The following is a 7,085-nucleotide window of genomic DNA, read 5'->3' as shown; positions in this document are numbered from 1 at the left end:
ACACCGGAGAAGAGATGAGAGGAGGAGTAGACACCGGAGAAGAGATGAGAGGAGGAGTAGACAACCGGAGAAGGGATGAGATGAGGAGTAGACAACCGGAGAAGACAACCGGAGAAGAATGAAATCGGAAGAAGAAGAGAAGTTTTTAGGGTTTGTCGACTGCGGGTGATGGTTTGAGCTTCGCTCAAACTAGGTTTTTTACTTATATAAGAAATTAATGGCGTCGCAATTCCCTCACAAAATTTGCGAGGGATTTACTAGAGTCCCTCGCAAAAGCATCGCAAACAATAATTAATATAAATTTTCTTATTTACAGTTTTTTTGCGACCAAATTGCGAGGGACTCTTGCAAATCCCTCGCAAAATAAGTCTTAAAGGTCTAGGTTCAACGGTTTATGGTTGTTATTTGCGAGGGAATTGCTATGTATTGAGACCTTTGCAATGGATTTGCGACTGATTTGCTAGAGCCATAGCAAATCAGTCGCAAATTTGTCGCAAACCTTGAATATCTAATTTGCAAAAACCATCAAAATAATTGTAACAAATTAGTCAAATTAACTTTCAAGTATATTATAAGGTCCAATGGTGTCATCATACTCTTTTCTATCAATCAAACTTTCCAAAATTGTCCAATTTTGCATCTTACTCTAAACATGATGATGTTCTACACTATATCACATATATGTTCAATACATTGAGACAAATTTTTGCCAAATTGTCCAATTCTCTAACAATTTTGTGTTGCACTGCTATCTTTGATTAATAGTTTTGGATTCATCTTTTTTAATCATTAATAGTAATGTAATAAGTCTTTAGGGTTTAGGGTTTAGGGTTAAGGGTTTAAAGTTTTTTTTGCGAGGGAATTGCTATGTTTTGAGTCCTTTGCAATGGATTTGCGACGAATTTGCTATGGCTCTAGCAAATCAGTCGCAAATTTGTCGCAAACCTTGAATATCTAATTTGTAAAAACCATCAAAATAATGTTAAAAATTAGTAAATTCACCTTATGAACACATTCAAATGTATTTCAGAATAATTCTATTAAGTTTTGTAATATTTATAAAAACTTATTATCCTAACTTTGCAATGGATTTGCTATGGCTTTCGCAAATCACTCGCAACTCCATAGCAAATTTGCTATGGAGTTTGTTCTCGCAAAATCGTCGCAATGTTGCGATGGATTTGCGAGGAAAGGGACCTTCCCAGCGAATTTGTCGTAAATGCGTCGCAAATGAGCAGCGGATTTGCGACGACTGAATTCCTCGCAAATTTGCGAGGGATGTGCTATGGTTTTTTATTTCCTAGTAAATTCCTCGCAAATCTATCGCAAATTTGCGAGAGCTGTACTCCGTCGCAATGTGTCCTCGCAAAAGGCTTGTTTTCTTTGTAGTGATTTAAGTTTTGATTTGATTAATATTCTTATGTTAGATTTGACAAGGCTAATTGGCTAGGGAATATCATATATAGCGAGAAAACCTGAACACTATTGTAATTGATCAAGTAGCATATAATGTCATGAGATGAGATCCATATATATAGAAATCTGGTTGTGAGCAGAAGCTGAATACAAACACATTATTCATTATTTAAAAGATAGAGAGTAGAAAGCATATACAATCTAGGGATCGTCAACCTTCGTCAAGGCAAGCAAATCATAAACACACACGAGAATCAAATATATTTTTTTGTCACATACATGACAATTATTGAAAACATGAAAAACAACATAATGAAAGATGACCACCGGCAGGGTTCTGTCCAAACTGTCTAAGTATACAGATAAGCAAAGAAGTGTAAGAGTAACCCGCCTTATATTCAGCGACTGTATTTTCTCTCTTTGATTTTTTTTTCTGCATCTGAGTAGCTGTCGCTGATGTAGCGATAACTAAACAAACATGCCCTATGTCTATAAAGTTTGTATCACTTCTCTCGTGTAAATATTTTGAATTTGAAACGTAAGATTTAGTTGGTATACTGTTAACGAAAAACAGAATAGATCTCCGTGTTTGGCTCTTGAAGTGTTTATTTTCTCTAAATTCACTAGCTATAAAGTGAGTGATGGGTTAAAAACATTTATGGATTCTAATTTCGAAGAACTGGATTATCGGAATCGTTGTGGTTGGCTTGATTCTGTGGAAGAATAAATTATGAAGCGTATGAGTAGATTGAATAGGGAAAGTAAGATAAGAATGTAGTTAGCTACAACGTGTTTGTGTTTCATTTCTACTTTTTAACTTTTTTTTAACTAACTCTAGTTATGTAGATATACATATATATGTAAGAAGTTTGGTACAACGTGTTTTGTGTTTCTTTGTTTAATTTTAAAGTATCAATTTGAATAATATGTTGGGACTAAATTCTTTTCTTAATTTAGTCTTCTCGAAGGAACCAGAAACTTTTCTAAGTGAACCAAACTCCAACAAGGTCACGTCGATGTCTCTTTTGAAAAAAAAAATGGTGGAAGCAAACAAACTATAGAATCCACATTATTTGGAACCCGGCTATACTCTACCATGATAAATTAATAAGAGTAAGAACACACAAATGGGTTAGAAAAAATATTATTAGAATATCAAAAATTAAAGTACAACCAGGTCCGTGCGGGAAAAGGGTAAATTTCAATCCGTACTATATCGAAAATGTAAATTTCTAACCAAACAAACAGATTTGTGTATTTTTCAACCTAAACTCTTACATAATTCAAATTTACTACCTAGACTTCGAATCGTTGTCTGTATTCCTACATTGACTCAAACAGCGTTAGTCAACCGTAAAAGTTTTGATTAATTTGACACGTAAGCGATAATGTGTCAATGTTGTTGGACTCGAAACCTTAAAACGATGTTGTTTGCAATGAAAGGTTAAAAAGACATGTTTTGAATTGGGGGGAAAGAGCTTAATTGCAAACGACGTTGTTTCCAATGAAAGGTTAAAACGACGTATTTTGAATTGGGGGAAAGATCTTAATTGCAAACGACGTCGTTTTAAGGTTTCGAAACTCTTCACTCTTCCTTGATCTCGGTAAGTGTGTTAAATTGCCAAGATTTTAAGGTTATCAGCCGAGGTAAGCTTTCGAAACTCTTCTCTCTTCCTTGATTCGGTGCGAATTAGATATTATTACATGTGAATTCAGTTGAAATAATCTAGGGTTATTGAATTCAAAAGAATACTTTGTCTTTGGGCTACTGAGATAGAGATCGAATAGTATTATTAGCACATCTCTATCTATGGGATTCTATACTTTCTCTCCTATACTTTTTGTTGTTTGGCAGGAGGGAAGGGCAACACATTCAAGAGGAACTTGAGAAGAAAAAATCTTCGCGATGAGCTTGAAGACCGTGAGAGGAGACATGCATTTCTCTTCCAAAGACAAATCATACAGCGGTAATTTCAAGCCTTTTTCATTATGAGTTTGCTAATAAGCTTCTACGTACCTTTTGTTGAACTGGATATGGACTAATGAGTTTTTGTTTTTTGTTTTTAATCCTTAGAGGGAGTCAACTATTACTGGAAGGGATTTTTTTTTCCCACCGTCCGTTATTTGTGTCAGATTTGATTTGATTTGATCATATGTTTTCTAACATGGGATCCTGAAGATGGGATTATTCCTCGCAGTGTAGAAGCTGATGATTCTCATGTTGATAACAAAAATAACGATGAAAGTGACGATGATGACGAGGACGACACTGAAGCTCTTATGGCTGAACTCGACCAGATAAAGAAAGAAAGAGTGGAAGAGAGGCACAGGAAGGTAATGTTGCTAGTATTGTCTATATGATGTTTCTGCTCAGATTACTATTAAAAAATGGATATGATCTTAAACATATATTTGACATGAGGAAGATTTGTCTTGCTACAGTTAATGTTCTCTATTTGTTGGTAACTTATGTGTCATGCGCATTTTCCAGGAAAAGCAGCAGAAGATGGAAGACGCCAAGGAAGAGGAACTTCTCAAAGGAAACCCACTGCTTAATTAATACTCCAACTTCGTTTAATGTCAAAAGGAGGTTAGCATCTTTTGAAATCTTTTTTTCTTCATGATATCTTGGGATTATATTTTAATTGTTTGAGGTAGATAGTTAAAACTACTTATCTCTTTTGTTTTCAGGTGGGATGATGATGTTGTCTTCAAGAACCAGGCACGTGGTGAAATGGAAGCACCTAACCGCTTCATCAATGACACAATCAGGAATGACTTCCACAGAAAATTCCAAAGCTCGCTTAATAATAGTTCGTCAACAATTTGCAACCACAAAATTCGCTTAGTACCTTCATCATCACATGCCTCTATAGATTCTGTACACGCTGCGGGACCAGGCCCGGCTCATTGAATGGGTTATGTGCATTTTTTTTTAAATGGTCTTTGCAATATCTCTCATATATGACAATATTCCTGAAAAAAGCCACCCTTATCTTATCTCAATGGCTACCTTCACTTCCGGGAAATTACTTCTTCTTTTTTTTTGGATTAGGAAAAAAAGAACTCTTAAAGTTTTCTGTAACTTGATATTTGAATTTGGATGCTTAATACTCTTTTTAGAATTCACTATTTCGTGTTAGTTTTGGTGGTTATATTTTTGTTTGTTCGTGCTAATCATACGTTCTTATAATTTGGTAGATTTGGATGCTTAATGTTCGTGCTAACCTCTTAGAATTTGCTGTCAGTAACCTCTAAAGTTTATGTGCCGGTGGATCGCTTTGTTCATATCTTGTGTGATGCTTAATTTCAGCAAAGAAAGTTGAAGGTTTAGTTGGAAGTTGGCACAGTTTTTTCAAAAATATAGTACGAGTATTCTGTCTATAGAGTTTGTATCACTTCTAGTGTGAATATTTTTTGGATAGGGCAGCTCCAATATTTAATAAGCAAATTGCTTAGAGTTCCGTAGAGTTTGAGCATTTGAATTGGACCGATCACAAACAAGTAGAGCAGCCATTACACTGCAGTCTGTCCAACAAGCAGAGACTAAAAAGCTGGCTCTGCCTACCGAGGAGGATTATGGGTCAAAGGTGCGGAACTCCCGAGGTTTAAAAAAAAACAAACTAGAAATAAAAAAAAATAATTGAGAACATCACTATTGTTATTAACTTTAGATTAATAACCCACTTATCAGGTGTGAATTTTGAGTGGTTGGGCAAGTCCCTCTTGCTTTGTGGTGTTATTTTGGGATACTAGTGTTACAAACACGGGTCAATTATTGAGTAAGTCATCAAAAGCCACAAAGCCAGTCGACGTAGCAGTAGTAGATTCATCACAAAACGACGCCGTACTCAGCTTCTCATCAATGTCCATAAAACAAGCAATCAAATCCTTCTCGTCCATGGTTATCAGCATTTTCTCTTTATCACTGGCTTCTCTTGGTTGTTCAGACAATATCACCATCTTGATCCTGTCGAGTCTGTATTTTCTCGAGGCGATACCAGCAGCGAGCTTGTTAAGGAGACGTGCAGAGCCTGTGGAGGAAAAAGAAGAAGAAGAAGAAGAAGTGCTCGGTGTCGGAGACGGCAACGTAATTGGGTAGGAGGTGGCTTCGTCGACGGTGAGGAACGTTGGCTCATGAGTCATTGGATCGATTCGTTGTTTAGCTAGTCTTTTCTTAAGACATGAGTTCCAATGGTTCTTTATGTCATGGTCTGTTCGGTTCGGTATTTGCTTAGCTATTACTGCCCACCTACGTATATATCATCTTTAAATTTAAGAGAATGTACCATATTGCTAGCTATAATAATTTAACGCTGCATAATTGACTGAAAAGTGAAAACATTATATATTGACCAATGATGGGTTAATTAGGTTTACATTTAATGACAAAATAATTTACCTGTTTCCAAGAAGAGCATGGAACTTGATGATTTCATTTTCCTCCTGAGGAGTGAACTTGCTTCTTTTAATCCCTGGCCTCAAATAATTCATCCACCTTAATCTACAACTCCTTCTACATCTCTGCAGACCTTTTTTATGCATTTAAATAATAGGATTAACAGAAAATTAAAAGTATTATTACTTTTAACACGCTGGCAAACGTAACAGAGAAGTTAGATAAAAACAAAAAAAGATTGAACCCCATCAAACAAACTAAAGAAATGACAATGAACGATGAAAGTGCATAAAGCTCGCAGGTCATTGGATCTTACGCAAATTTGTCAACAAAAAGCTCGTAAGATCTATCTTTTCCTACTACTCTATATTTTTTTGGTTAACATAAGTTACATAACTACCAATTTTGTGAAAATTTCAGTACTCCTAAATTTACTTCCTAAAAATATCATCTAACAAATCTTCAATAATATAATTATCTTCTAAGATGAAATATTGTTCACTATTGGAGAAAATTAAAACAATGCAAAACCTACTCGAAACAAAATCTTTAGTTCTCCGACACAAACTGGAATCTAAAGATCTTAGCTTCTTCGAAGCCCGAAGAGACACAATCATAGCTAGGGACGCACGTACACATTAATGTATACATGGTGTAAGTATAGATTTATACCGGCTCTCTTAGCCAATAAACCCCAGTTGCCGAGACCGTGTTCTTTGATGTAAGCGACGAGCTTCATGTCTTCCTCCGCCGTCCACTCTCCTTTCTTCATCCCGTCGACGTCGAACCACGTCATCCTCCCCATTTTCGTTTTTTTTGTCTGTGGGTTTTGTACTCTGGTGAAACAATCAGATCTCTGCACGTATCACTTCTCTCGTCGACTCGATCTTCGTCTTGATGAATCAGCGTACATCATCTGATCTTTTTGATAAGTTTATTTTTGTTATAGTTAGTAATTATTATTATTATATTATACTGTATATGAGGCTCTCTGCCTCTCTCCCTTATATATATAGTACAGAAATAGAAATGATATATTCAAGAGTGGGAATCTTTTATGTAGCGAGATATTTGGACAGGATATCTTTATTTAAAGTATTATAAATTTTATATTCCACATACAATTGATTATAGTCACATAAATCAACGGGAAAAAGTAATATGTATATATATATATATATATATATATATATATATATAATTTACTCAATTCATAATTAACTCAACCATAGAAAAATACTTTACTTTAAATCCAGTAATATTTTTATCC

General features: G+C 35.2%; 1 pseudogene; it reads right to left on the bottom strand.

The window, feature by feature from the left end:
• LOC104764864 lies at positions 5,060-6,838 on the bottom strand (annotated as a pseudogene).

The sequence above is a fragment of the Camelina sativa genome, chromosome 19 (genome assembly GCF_000633955.1).
Source record: "Camelina sativa cultivar DH55 chromosome 19, Cs, whole genome shotgun sequence".
Lineage (NCBI taxonomy): Eukaryota > Viridiplantae > Streptophyta > Magnoliopsida > Brassicales > Brassicaceae > Camelina > Camelina sativa.
The sequence above is the reverse complement of the archived record's forward strand: the minus strand, read 5'-3'. Positions and strand labels throughout refer to the sequence as shown.